Source organism: Meles meles, chromosome 6, assembly GCF_922984935.1.
Source record: "Meles meles chromosome 6, mMelMel3.1 paternal haplotype, whole genome shotgun sequence".
Classification (NCBI taxonomy): Eukaryota; Metazoa; Chordata; class Mammalia; order Carnivora; family Mustelidae; genus Meles; species Meles meles.
Window position 1 is genome coordinate 34,726,336 of NC_060071.1, and position 13,748 is coordinate 34,740,083.

At 53.4% G+C, this 13,748-nt stretch overlaps 1 long non-coding RNA gene across 1 annotated transcript; it reads right to left on the reverse strand.

Moving 5' to 3' along the window:
* Positions 1 to 8,192: 8,192 nt before the first annotated feature.
* Positions 8,193 to 13,293, reverse strand: LOC123944659. Its single transcript, XR_006818825.1, has 3 exons — positions 13,180 to 13,293; positions 12,712 to 12,817; positions 8,193 to 9,036 (listed from the first exon to the last, which is right to left on the reverse strand). It is a non-coding gene; the product is annotated as an uncharacterized LOC123944659 (long non-coding RNA).
* Positions 13,294 to 13,748: the final 455 nt, after the last annotated feature.

Below are 13,748 nucleotides of genomic sequence, written 5' to 3' on the forward strand. Positions count from 1 at the left end.
GAGATTAGGGGTCTGAGCCCCTCTGTCAGTCCAAGGCCACTCTTGGGCAGTTCAGTAATAGGATGTGGCTCAGAGGATGGATGCTAGGGGCTCCCTCGAGGAAGGAGCCAGCTGGGGCCTGCCCTGTCGGACCATGGGGACAGGGCAGGCCAGGCAGTCCCTTCCCAGGTCTGGACTCACGTAGCTTTGAGAAAAAACATCCACTTCTACCTCCCAGACTTGTTTTTCCTCTCTGATGGCCAGATTGTTTCTGGTCTTAACAACAGTCAGGGTAAAGAAACCTATAGAATGGTCCCCATTTCACTGAGGAAGAAATGGAGGCCCAGAGCCAGAGATCTCCGAGAGAGCCCTGGACAAGGCATTGGCCTCTCCCAGAAGCACCCCCCTCCCCACCGCTACACACTCAGCCATCCACTCTGGCTCTGGGAGTCCATATGGGCATGACTGACATCTGTCAGCTGTTCCCTGCCCCGCCGCCTGGCTGCTTGCCTCAAATGGGCCAAAAGTGCAAGGGGGCCCTGGAAGAGGAAAATGCGTAGAGGTTCTGGAAGGCCAAAGAAGTCATTGACTCCTCTTATAATTATGCTATACCCACGTGGGCCTCCCTTAGAGTGGCGTGGGCTCCTCATGGCTGTGACTTGAAACGCAGAATGTGGTCACCCAGGAAAAGAATTATGGCTGTTAGAGCTGTGGAGCTGTGAAAGACATGAGCCACGAGCTCCCTGTCCTTCAGACAGAAACAGCTGTCCCTGAGATCCTCCTCCAGACCTGCCTGCTCCTCCATGGGCAAGTCCCTCTCCCTCTATGAACATCTGGCAGTTTCTGGCTCTCCTCACCCAGTATGTCCACCAGATCTCCCTATTTCTGGGAAATCTTATTTTACCGACCACCAACTGTGTGCTCAGGCTCGTGGCAGAGGGGGAGGGAGGCAGGCTTGTGAGCAGGAGGAGTCCTAACCATCATAAATAGCTCATGTTCACTGAGCATGTACTATGTGCCCGGCCAGTGTTCTGAGCATATGCCGTATCTCATTTATTCCCCACAGCAAACATGCGATAAGCAATTTGATGCATGCCTATCTTCCAGATGAGAGCCATGAAACTCTGAGAAGTTAAATAACTTGCCTGAGGGCACAGGGTGAGTGATGGCCCAAGCTTTGACCCCAAAGTCAGTGACTTGTCATTCCAACATCTGCGGCAGCTAAAATCCATGGTGGGGGAGCTCTGGGGGTGAGGGAGGGGGCTGGAGGTCTGAGAGACAGGTGGCCTGGTGAGAACAGGGAGGTGTTGAGAGTGTGAATGACACTGGCAATTAGTGACATCGATGCTGTGGTCCTTGACACAGAGCTTGGCACCAAATGGATCACGAATGAGCCCCATTTGCAGAGGGGGCATTCATCATGGATTCATTCAATCCAATTTTATTGTAGATCTCATATGTGTCTGGTCTCACGCTGCTTACACACACGCATACACACAAGCCCCCGTGGGGATCTGGTCTGATGTGGCTGGGGGCTGGGCAAAGACAAAAGGAAAGGGTGTGGGGCCTCAGGATGAAGGAGCCAGGGGTGACGTTGGGTCCAGACTCTGGTCCCTCGGAGAGGAGGCAGGAGCATGAAGCTGCAGAAAAGCTTGGTGAGGAGACCACTCTGAATGAGGTGGACATTGTGGCAGTGCCCCAGTGCCTGAGAATAAAGAGGCACCACTATCGCCATTTTATAGGCAACGGACAGGTGATCCAGTCTATACAGGCGGTCTGATGGGACCAAGAGGCAGAAAGGACAGAAAACCATTTAGAGATCCCAGCACCATCCACCCCCACCCCCACCCCCAGAGGCAAAGTGAGGCTGTACTGACAGAAGAGGGAAAGGGTAGGAAGGAAGCTGGGAAAGTGAGGCAGGCATAGCCTTCCGCCCTCCCACTCCTGAGTCCCCTTCCTCTGCGCCAACCCCTCTATCTCCCACTGTCCAGCTGTGACTTATATAAGGAAACTGACAGTTATTGACTACCTAGTATGAACTACCAGTAAATGACAGGTTTAGTAATGCCCAGCACGTCGTAAGTTGCTCCGTAATTATTTATTGAATCCTTGGATGAAACACAATCTTCACTTCATAGATGACAGTGCAAATGAAGACACAAGGAATTTGTTCAAAGTCGCACAGTCAGAAATTGAGGGGGCCGGGAACTTGACATTGCTAGTATTATTTACTCTATATGTTTATGGAGTACCTCCTCTTTGGTATTGTGTTAGACACCGTGTGTCAATGATCTCACCTACTCTACAACACCCGTCCAAGTAACTGAGACCGTTACCATTTTATAGATGAGAAAACTGAGACACAGACAGGGAGAGTATCCTGCCCCAAATAACCAGCTCCTAAGTACAGAAACAGGATCTGGATCGAGACCCCCACACGTTCCAGGTCCAAAGTAAGCTTTCCCCTTCTCGCATCTCCAGCAGAGCCTGGAAGACAAGGGCTTCAGCCACATCTATGCCCACCCTTTTCTGGTCCGGGCTGAACTGGCATTTGTTAGGAGTTACAGGGTGTGGGAAAGACTTCTGGGAGGAAACGGGACTTGGAATGGAATGCATTTGCCATGGAGTAGAATTTGGGCAGCTGGAAGATGGTGCCAAGGGTATTTGGGGCCGGCGGAACCTTATACAGATGGCTGGGACGGCTGTCCGGCGGAGAGTAGAGAGACCTCGCTACAGCAGAGGGTTGGCACCATTTGGGAAAGATGGGAGCACCAGCAGCAAGGGACTTAAGAGTCTCACCACCCTCCTCAGAGCCGCTGCATCCCCCTGACTGCGGGGGAAGGAATCTAGCTTTCCTGTCTAGTCTGGGACTGGGGGAATAGATTAAGAGAGCTCAATAAAGCATTAGCCAGAAGAAGCACTCATGACAGGAACCAACTTTAATGAATGGATAAGAACAGCACGTGATTAGCACATTGCTAAGTAAAATAGCACATTGCTAAAGCCCTCCAAAGTCATTATATCTTAACAGGTTAAGCAGCACTCCCGCAATGCATTCTCACAGAACCTTCCTTTCCCATCAGGGTGGGGGTTGGGACACGGGGGCTGCATTGCCCCCTTCCAGGCGGACTAGCCAGAGATCCTGATGAGACCTGACTCTGCCCACGTGCCGGGCCTGAAAGCCAGCTGCACGGAGGAGCACACCACCGTCAACACCCACCTCTCCCACTTCACCTGGCCCCAGCCGTGCCAGCCGAGGGGACCAAGGTGGGTGACCTCAGGCCAACGCTGTCTACACCCAGGCACCATGCTGATCAGATCTGACTCCCTGCCAGGAACATTCAAGCTCACACACCTGCCTGAGGCTCTCAGTTCCCTGTGCAGGCTGCTCCCCCTCTCTCCTATCTCTGCTGGAACATGCAGAGGGGAGGAGCATCCTGCTGCGGGCAACCACACAGGGCTGCAAACCCTGAAGGGCATCCTCCCTGCCACCTGCCATGTTACAAATGCCACAGAATCCCAGTCTCCAGGACCAACTCACCTGCCATTTGCTCTACCCCACCCATCCTCCACCCTCAAGAAGGCAACACAGGGCGGGGGTCACTATAGGTCACAGCCTGCAGAGGAACAGTGGAAAAAGGCCAGGGGACCCTGACTTCCGTGGGGTTCTCTAGGGTCAGTGGTAGGGCCTTCCTAGGAGAACTTGTAGGGAGGCAGCCAAGCCATATACTGATTATGGGAAGGATTCCAAAGGAAATTGGGATGCTAAGTCCGCTTTGGAGAGATGGGGAAGATAAGCTCACTGGCAACCCAGGAGTGCAGGGGGCAGGAGAGAACACTGGCACCATCTCTCCCCTTTGGCCAACCAATGACCACTCCCTCTAGGGACAATGTTGGGAGGAGGTAAATCTCACCCAGGGTGAGAGTGGAGAGTTAAATCCATAAAACTAACAAACAAGAAAGGATGATTCCCGGGAGTGATGAGCCCAGCGTTTGGCCTGTGTGGGGTGAAGAGGGTTGAGTGTAGCCTGTGATCCCAGAGGCATGGGTGGAGTGGGGGTGGGGTGGGGTGGGGAGACACAGGAGGTCTCTGGGAAAGGAGCCAGGAGCGTGAAGCCAGAGATCAGCCTGGTGAAGAGACGGCTCTAGGACAGGCCCCAGGGGTGCTCAGCCTAACACTCCTTTCATGGGTGGCACACAGCAGTGTCCCTGGTACCTGAATGAGGGGCTTCACCTCTCAGGATTGGCTTCACCCCAGATCTTGCGTAGAGAAGAGGAAAGATCTTTCAGGGTGGTCACCAGACAGGGAATACCGTCTTGCACATTCAGTGGATGGGTCTTCCTTGGGTTCCTGCCTCCTCAAAGGAAAACCCAGTTCAGGCCCGCCCTCCCGCTTCCTCCTTCAAGAAGAGTTCCTCCGGCTCTGGCTGGAGGCTGGGCGCAGGTCAGGGAAGCTGCAGGAGGACCTCCTGAGCTGAAGGGGGCGCTCTGAGAACTTATCTAGCCCAGAGGCACTCCCCTCGGGCCCCACCTACCCTACTCACTCTCCAGTTTCCCCGGGCATTTCTCTGCCTCTCCTGCGGAGGTTGGAAGTTGGTGGTCTGAACACTTGCTTTGCTCCCCACAGAGAATTTGAAGAGGATTTTACATAAAAATACAGATGTCAGGTTTCTTGAGGGAAAAAATCCCCTCACTTTTGCTCTAAAAAAATTGTCTTAAAAAAAATCTGGGGGCGCCTGGGTGGCTCAGTGGGTTAAGCCTCTGCCTTCGGCTCGGGTCATGATCCCAGAGTCCTGGGATGGAGTCCCGCATCGGGCTCTCTGCTTGGCAGGGAGCCTGCTTCCTCCTCTCTCTCTCTCTCTGCCTGCCTCTCTGTCTACTTGTGATCTCTGTCTGTCAAATAAATTTAAAAAAAAAAAAAAATCTGACATTACTGGGCGAGTGTCCCACGCATGTGGGGCGGGCATTCCCCAGTCTCCACACTCTGCCCCTCCCACGAACTCCCCTAGAGGTTCTCAGTCATCTACAGTGACTCCTTTGGGTATGCAAGTCAGATTCCTTTGTGGCTCCCACCTGCCTTCAGCTCATCTTTTATCAGGCCCCTTCCGGAACATACCTTAGATGCACCCTCACTACTGCACTGGCCTGTGTTTTCCCCACGCAGCTGTCTGCTCCTGCGGACTGCAAGCCCCTTGAGGGCAGGAATAATTCGCCGGCTCCGGGGAGCTGGCACAGGTTCTCAGTGGATATCCACTGAATGGATAGGTCTCTCACCCTTGCTCAGGCCCTCAATAGCCCTTCTTTGCCCACATGGTTCAAACCTCTTTCCAGATCCAGAGTGGGGGCCAAGACACCTAAAATCTTTCCAAGAGGAGGGGGCGTCATGCCGGTCTTGGGGGGGGGACAAAGGGACAAGAAGGGCGCTTTGCCTGACATTCCTGCTCTTTGGGGTGTCCGACCTCCGCTGGAAGTGCCAAGGCACTCTCCCAGTTTTGTTTTGATTTGTTTGTTTTCTAATTCAGAGCATCATTACAGGGCTGAAGTGTGATTTCCTTCTTCTTAATAAAGGAATCTTCAAATCAAATAGGGCTTGTGTTTATTCCACCAATCCACTAGTTCTGGAAGGAGCCTCCTCCGACTTCCAGCCTCCTGCCTCCCCCAGCCGCAGCGTCGCCTGTGTCCTGCCCGCTGGTACCGGTGAAACCTGGGCTGGGCTGGCCCTGCTCACCTGGTCTCCTCAGACCTCTTCTCATTAAGAGCCCGCCTGCCTGTGGCTGGGGGAGGGCTGAGGGGCTGAGCCCTCTCTGAGAGGCCCCACAGAGCACAGCAAGCTCCTGGTTTTCACTCTGCTCTCCCCACCCCCCAGCCCCTCTGGTTATTAGGGAGCTCCCAGTTTGTAATGAGAGCTCCCTTCATTATAGAAAAAGCAGCTTACTGTTCTAGAAACTCACTTTCCTCTCTTCCCCTGCCTCTTCCTGTCCCTGTTTCTCCTCAATTCATCAGGTGCAAAGCAAGCTTTGTCCAGTCATCCTTCACCAGGAAGATGACACTTCTCTGCTTTTTAAAGATGTGAGCTCTGGGCCACGGACACAGCAGTAGAGAACGGCTGTACTGAGTGAACCGTTCTTTCATGAGAGCGCCCCAGTGATCAGGGGCATTCCTGGGATAATTGGATGAGATAAGGACTCAGCTGCTGGACAGGCTCAGTCTACATTCAGAATTAGGGCTCAGGAAGAGGTCAGGGATAGGACTCAGTCTAGTCTAAAGGTAGGGCTCAGTGTGTGACAGCATTGGGGTTCAGTGTGTGACCAGGATCAGGATTCAGTGTGTGACCAGGGTCAGAACTCCGTGTGTGACGAGGGTTGGGCTTCCTTGTGTGACCAGAATCAGGACTCTGTGTGTGACCAGGGTCAGGACTCCATGTGTGACTAGGGTTGGGACTCCATGTGGGACCAGGATTAGGGCTCCATATATGACCAAGATCAGGGCTCAGTGTGTGACCAGGATCGAGACTCCACATGTGTGACCAGAATCGGGGCTCCGTGTATTCTCTGAGTCAGCTCCCCAATCTCTAGTGTAAGCCATTCTTTACATACAAAATGTGAAACAACTTATCACCTTCCTGCTTTATAAGTTCTTGTGAAAGGAAGGAGGAGGAAGAGGAAGAGGAAACTTCAGTGGCTCCTGGTGGCCTTTAAGATTACGCAGAAGGACATTGAGTCCCTCCATGGGCTGGTCTCTACCGTCTCTCCTTGCCTCTCCCACCTACCATCCTTCATGGAGGGTAGACGAGCAGCGTGCCGTCCCTCCAGTACCCAATTCCGTCATGCCTCTGTGTTATTTGGGGCCATTTCCCCTCATGGACTGACCCTGCTTCTCCTCTGTCCTGTGCAGTTGTTAAAATTCGGGCTCTAAAGTAGAGCACAGCTGGGTTCAGAGCCTGCCCTTAGCGCATGCTTGTTGTGGGGCTTTGGGCAAAGAGCTTAGCTTCTTCAGATTATGGGGGACAATTCAATGACACCCGTGCATGGGCCAGGAGGAGGCTTTCAGAGTGCACCCACAAACAGGTGTTGAGGCATATTACTCATTGTCATCATTCATTATTCCCCACTGGCTGGCATGTTTGTGCAATACCCGACATCCCGTTCCTACCCCTTCCTAGTGGCCTTGCTGGACGTCTGTGGCTGGAAAGCTAAAAATGACACTTTTGGGCCCCCTTGCAGCTGAGGCTCTGTGTGTGAGCTAGGTTCCAGCAATTAGAGGCACTTTGGCAAGACTCGGAAGGCAGATTAGGAGACTGTATATGGCTGCTCTGGGCTGTTTTCGGCCAGCAGCCCAGTTGTGCAAATGCAGTAGCATTTGAGCATCCAGTCTTCGGACTCAGGAATGTGGGGAGGCAGCAGCACGGTCCTTGATCCCTGGACCCGGCTATGGCAGCATTGAGCCCACCGGTTCCAAGGATTCCTCCCCCACACCCCACATTCTTCTGTTGCTGTAACTGATTACCGCAGTTCAGAGGCTTAACATAACAAATTTATTCTCTTACAGCTTTGGAGGTCAGGATCCAAAATCAATCTCACTGGGTCAAAATCAGTGTCGGCAGGCCTGCGTTCCTTCTGGAGCCATGGACAAGAACCCATTTCTAGGCTGTTTGCATTCCTTGGCCGCTGGTCCCTTCCTCCATCTTCAAGCCAGCTTCTGTTTCTGACCTCCCATTCCTCTTCTGACTTTGCTTCCTGCTTCCCTCTTATATAAGGACCCTTGTGATTATACTGGGCCCACCTGGATAATCCAGGCTAATCTTTCCATCTCAAGATTCTTCACTTAATAACAACTACAATGTGTCCCTTTGCCATACAAAATAACACTCACAGGTTCCAGGAATCTGGTGGGATATTCAGCCCACCACAGTGCCTTTCCGATTTTCGCCAGTGTGCTGGTTGGTCAGTTCTGCGGTATTCTTTTTTTTTTTTCTTTTTAAGATTTTATTTATTTATTTATTTATTTTTATTATTTTATTTAATTTTAATTAATTTATTATTTTATAAATAAATTAATATTTATTATTATTAAATAAATAAATGTTTGTTTGATTTATTTAATTAAATTTATTTAATTTTATTTAATTATTTACTTATTTATTTAGAGAGAGCACAAGCAGGGGAACCGTGGGGAGAAGGAGAGGGAGAAGCAGACTCCTCGCCCAGCAGGGAGCCCAATGTGGGGCTTGATCCCAGGACCCTGGATCATGTCCTGTGCCAAAGGCAGACGGCTAACCGTCTGAGCCACTCGGGCCCCCCAGTTCTGCGGTGTTCTTGCAGTCGTTCCTGGAGACCCAGCCTCAAGCCTGCTCCGTCACCCCTTCCAATGATTTTGTAAATACCCGGCACCCTGTATTCAACCTCTTTCTGCCTAAAATACAGTCACTTCTGTTTCCTGCACCCAACCATGACTCAAATACCACGTAAACTCCAAGACTCAGTACACGTCACCCTCTCTGGGAAGTCTTCTGTTACTCCTCCGGGGCCCACAGCTCCTCCTACTTCAAGCTTGTATAAATGTTGTCTCCCCTAGTGGATCATGACTTCTCCATCCCCTCCCGGAATCTAACAGAAAGGAAGGCTGTATAAAGAAACCAACCAGAGGCCACTGGCTGAGAGCAGCTTCCTGAATGGCAGCCTTGGAGATGCAGGCAGAGGCAGGCAGGGCGTGGGAGGACAGGGATCAGTCAGGGTGGGGCCGGGCTTCCCCTGGCAGCCAGCAACTCAAGGAGAAGAGCCAGGGATGGGAACACAGTCTCGACCTCACAAGCCCCCTGGGCTCAGAGGAGCAACAGATGGTATTTTCAGCTACAGAGAAGCAAGTCAGCAGGTAGACACACGTGAAATGGTATATTTGTCAACTCTAGGCCTGCTGCCCGGGCTGGGACTTTGGGGCTCTGAATCCAGAAATGCAGAAACGATGATGTGTGATAGGAGTATCAGGCCTTGATACACAGGAGGACGTGGAGGTCAGATCTAGAAGATCACCAGCGAGCAGAGGCCCAGGCTTCCTTCCCTGGGGGCAGAGGAAACAACAGGCCAGATGATGTCCCAGGTCCCCGGCAGGCCCTGACTCTCCCTTCCCCGGAACAGGACCAGCAGTCCAGTCCCAGACCCCAGAATTTTACGCCCATGCCTGGGTGTAAATGGAGGCCGCAAATAGTCCTTGAAGGTGGCGGGTGCAGACAACAAATCAAAGGGAAGTCAGTGCACGGCCATAGATAAGGTAAGTAGGAAGATAAGCCACCAGAGGAAGAACAGCCTGGCGGAAGGCCACCTCCGCTGGCAGGCAAGAAGTCAAGAGCTCCGGTTGGAAAAGCCAAAGTCTCTGCCCCGCCCGGGTTGTTGGGAGCTGTGAAGCTGTGACCGGGCGGCGGCGGGGTGGGGTGGGGGAGACGACTGGTGGAGGGGAAGGGGGCAGTGCCTCTCCCACCCCGCCCCGCCCTCCTCGGTCTCCTCGATCTGTATAGCAGGAACTGTAGACTCCGTGCAGAAGGACTCTGTCAACGAGGAAAACCGGAAAGAGCTGCGCCAAGCACGGGGTCAGAAAGGGCAGAGGCATGGGAGATGCAGGCCCTGGGCCACGGCAGGAAAGAGGCTCCGGCCGGGCAGAGAGGCCTGGAAGGCCTCAGGTGTCCCTAATGAGGTCCCAACAGACGGAGCCGGGCGTGAGTGAGCTGAAGGAACCGGGCCTCCTCCATCCCCACACTCAGCACACTTCAAATTAATAATTAAAATGCTTCCTGTCAGAGTCCAGCCTGACACGTAATTAGAGCAGCTCCAGGCTTTAGGCGATGGTGATGAAAACAGTTCTTGTTAGAAAGAGACTTTTCTGGGCGTGAACAGGGTGACGATAGAACCCTTCTCTCCACGTTTCTCTGCCAGGGCCTCCCCTCCTTTCCAGATAGATATGGACAGAGGTTTTCCTTTTAGTTTGGGGAAGGGCAGGGGCAGAGGGAGGGGCATCTATGTCCTATCTGCACGGGGGGAGGTTGGACAGGGTGACACCCTAGCTGACATGAGAAGGCAGCATAGGGCTTTGTGCAAGACAGGAGGGTAGGTGGGGGCCCCTTGGAGTTTTGAAGGCCAGACAGAAATATCTGGAGGCCAACTGCTGAATCCCATCTCCAACATGTCCAAACAAGTGCTGATATCCTGTCTTCCCCCCGCCCCTGGGGCTGCTGGGGCATCGCTGAGTTCAGCCACCAACTGTTTGGGGCCCAGGGCGCCCCTGACCCCAACCCACCAACCCATGGCATCCGTCACTTCCTTCTAGAGCATAGCCCTTCCCCATTCCTATCAATAAAGTGGGGCACAGATCCAGGACTGCTAGCTATCAGCTTCGGGGCTTTTCAGACACCCCAGGAGCACAGCCCAGGTCCCAAAGAAACTGAGGTTTCAGGCTTTTCCCTTGTCAGTTCTCCCAAGAGCCTCTGCCGGTCTGCTCCCTCCCTTAACCCATTCCTCCATATTCCACATTCCCGTCCTGAGCCCTGTCAAACTGTCACAGCTCCACACCTGCCACGAGGTCAGGCCCCCCAAGAGAGGGAAGGGATCCCCACTGCTTAGCTCATTAAAGGAGAGCCATTTACCCTGATGGGTCTCCCCTCCGGAACTTGGGACTTGCCAAAGCTACCTATAAGAAGAAAGTCATTTTAAGACAACATTGTGTTTCTTCACTAAAGTTGCCTTCATAAACATTTTAAAGGTGTTTATTAGGAAAACTACAGGAGTGGAAGGGAGGCTGCTGAGGCCGGGAGGAGAAATGCCCCCAAAGTCTTGGCTTCTGCCGCCATCACCACCAATGAAACACACACTCCTTTGGAGGGGCAGGTCTGTGGGGGCTCCAAAGAGAAGTGCGTTCTGTGGGGCAGCCCTACCCCTTGCAGGAGGTGGCTGCTTAGATAACCATGTCCCTAGCCTCAGATCAAACCCCATAGGGCTATATAACCGAGTCCTGTGGACACAGCCCTGAGCTGGGGGCAGAGGCCTCTTGGGTTTTCCTCCGAGATCTGCTCCAGTTGCTGGCCAATTGCTCCCCTCCTCTGAGCTCAACAGTACAGTGGAGAAGAGGCTGAGGCTCCCTTCCTGGGCAGGCTGATGTACCCAGATTGTGGATGCTGTCCTTTGCTCTCCTACCTCATCTCCTTCTCCCTCCACCCCTCCACCCCACCCCCACCAGCGGGGGCCAAGTCAGACCAAGAGAAGCAGAGCCCGAGCAGGTGCACAGGGTCAGACTACCCCCAGGAGTGGCTTGGCTTGCCTCGCCCCACTCCAGTAGGCAGGGAGAGCCCTGGCTGGGGCCTGGGGAGGGGATAAGAATGGTATATGCCTACTGCCCCATCATCCTGCTGGCAGTGGTGGGCAGGAATGGGGGCACCATGGCTGCCTCTGATGAAGCTCCTCTCCCTGGGAAAGAGCTTCTTTCTCTCCCCCAAGCCAACACCAACAAGCCAATTACACCCCGAGAAAGCAGGATCGATCTGCAGGCCAAGGGATTACATTGATCTGCAATGCTGGTACCCAGGGGGCTGTGGCTGCTTCTCTCTTATACCTGGAGCTCCTTCAACTGCCATCTTCAGCTGAGCAGTGAGCAGTCCTCCCCGATCCCATCCCCCACCCTGTCGGTCTGTCCCATTTCCTTTGTCTGTATGGAGCCCAGCGCCCTCTGCTCAGACTTACCGTCCCATGCTGCATGAGCGCAGGTGAGGCGGCCCCACAAAACCTCGGACCTGTGGGACATCTCTGTCTCAGCCAACCTGAGAAGGAGGGTGCTACTCTTGGCCCCATTTTACAGACACAGCCTGCGAGGACACAGACCACTTCCTCCCCAGCTCCCCAAGGGCTAGCAGGTAGTGTTTTCTACCCCAGACCTAGGGAGTGGGCAAAGGGAGCTTAGGGAACCTTTTCTGGTAAATAACAGACAGAGACAAAGAGAGAGAGAGAGAGAGAGAGAGAATGACTTGCAATTACCATATCAATTGTTTCTGGGTAAATAGGTACTTCTAAGAGATTTTTAAAATAGATTATTCCTTTAAATAGGTTAAGCACCCTTTGGCAGCCTCATTTACATTACTCATTCGCTAGGAAATTCTTTTTTTCAGGGATAGTGCAGAAGCAAACTTCAGGCTCAGTCCCTGCCCTTTGGAGACAGGGTTCATGGGTCTGGGTACCTCCCTGCCGCCCACAGGGTCTGCTCTGTGCCCAGGACTGGGCGGGGCATCCAGACCTGCGGGGCTGAGAAGGAAGTGAACTCCCAGAGAACAGTGGAGGAGCTTGTCCCTTCCCCTGGCAGTGATGCACCAAGGGGTAGGCAGAGGTGTGGGGGGAGGCACGGGTGGAAGGGACAGAGGACAGATCCGGTGGGAGTTAGGGGGAGCTTGAGCGAAGCTTGTAAATAGGACAGAATGTGGTGTGTGCAGCTTCTGCCACCCTGCCAGTCATCTCTGTCCCCTTCTCCCTCGTCATGCATCCTCCAGACAGGGCAAAATGCCCTCCTCTCTCAGCACTGTAGGGCCCATTCTACAAATGCCCTAGGTCTAGAATCCCTGGCTGCCAGCATTCTCTGGTTGCGCTGACCCAGATCCTCCCAGCTGCAGTGGGCAGACGGACACCAGGAAGGGCAGGGTGGATAGAGATGCCGAGGAAATCAGCACCCCAGCCATGTCACTCAGGCCTTTAGCATGGTTACCCGCGGAGGCTGAGCTCCATCCACAGCCTGGTCCCCTTCGGGTTCCTGGAAGGTTCTCTGAAGGTGCCATCAGTGAGCACAGGACTTCAAAGCAATTATGAAAGCTCTAGGAAGAAAAAAATAGTACGTTCATTCATTAGCAACAAATGACACTACATTATCTTAGCAAATAAGGCAAAATGTCAGGTCAGCGACTGGCAGAGATGCTTCTCTGGTTGCCTTCCTCCAACACACCAAGAGTGGGGGTCACATTCTTCAAGAGACATTTTAGAGAGGATACTGAGAGGTGAGAGCAGGAAGGGAGCAGAACAGGGTGCTGACAACAGCAACGCCTCCCTCGCCCCCGGACCCAAAATCCTGATGGCCCAGGAAATTATGGGACCAGATAGAGAGACTCAGGAAGGACTCAAGGCCAGAAACCCCACAAGAGGACAGCGAGGGGCAGTGGATAGGAAGAAGACTACATACCCTCCAGTCACTGGCTCCTCTGCAGTACAGTAAGGGCTCGGGATACCCTGGGGCAGAAGGAAGTCTGAGACATGAAGGGAAGGAAGCAGGAGGAGCATGAGGCTGCTTCTTTGAGCCTGGCTCATGCGTGCACACTGACGGCTGCAGGGAGCGGGACAGATGGTCTTTGTCTCTGTGCAGAACACAGTGCTGGAGGGGGGTAGGGAGGGAGCCAGAACCAGCCACGTGGCTGTGCACATCTGGATGCCTGGGGCGACCGACCCGGAGAGAGACAGAGGGAGAAAGGGAGGCAGTGGGAAGAGGGGGGAAGGGGCCCCATTTCCTACACTGAGCTGAAGGGTCTGAGCCATCATCCATGACACCCCAACCTTCCTCAATCCCCTAGAGCCGGGGTGCCTGGTCTGACTGAGGGCAAGAATTTGGGGTTCCTGCTCTCCCCTGGGCCCCACAACACAGGGCTCCCCCTTCTTCATGCACATAGGATCCCAGATTTCCTCCACCTTCTTTGCACCTGTATTTTCAGCACTCCCTTTAGTGAGAAAATAGACACCCCTCGGTCTGATTCGGTG